Genomic DNA, 599 nt, shown 5'->3' on the forward strand with positions numbered 1-599 from the left:
TGGGCAAATGGCCTAACGCCCGGGACCCTCATTTCCTAAAGGCGGTAATCCTTCCCTCACAGGGATGTGGAAGAGGACCAAAGAAGGAAGTAAGCTAGGAAAGGGGCCTTGGAACTGGGGAGTGCTAGATTATTCCACGTTTCCAAAGTACTTTACAGCCTTAGGCAAGTTTTTTACCTCCCCCCCCTTGCTGGGCCTCAGTTTCCATTTGTAGATTGGGATTAATTGCATTATCTATCATGCATTATTTTGTGAGAATGGACAGTTCTTTTCTTGGGGGGGGGGGCACACATGCATGCACACAGGCCCAGTGTGATTTTCAAGCTGCAGGGCCTGGGACTCAAACTGTGCAGTTGGCCATGTGGGATCCAACACCTTAACCTTTTTACTACCTGGTGACCCAAGAATGGACAGTTCTAATAGTGCAGAGTTGGAGCCAGGTGGTGGCACAGTGGTAACACAACTGGACCTACGTGGGAAAGGGCCTGGGTTTGTGTCCTGGGATCTCCCTCGGCCCACAGGGCATGTGCCTGTGTTCTGGCGGCTGAGACTGGGGGTGGTCCTAGTGTGGGGACCTTGGAGGTGCCAGCCTCTCTCTC

This window comes from Tupaia chinensis, unplaced genomic scaffold, assembly GCF_000334495.1.
Source record: "Tupaia chinensis unplaced genomic scaffold, TupChi_1.0 Scaffold000294_5, whole genome shotgun sequence".
In the NCBI taxonomy this organism is placed as follows: Eukaryota; Metazoa; Chordata; class Mammalia; order Scandentia; family Tupaiidae; genus Tupaia; species Tupaia belangeri.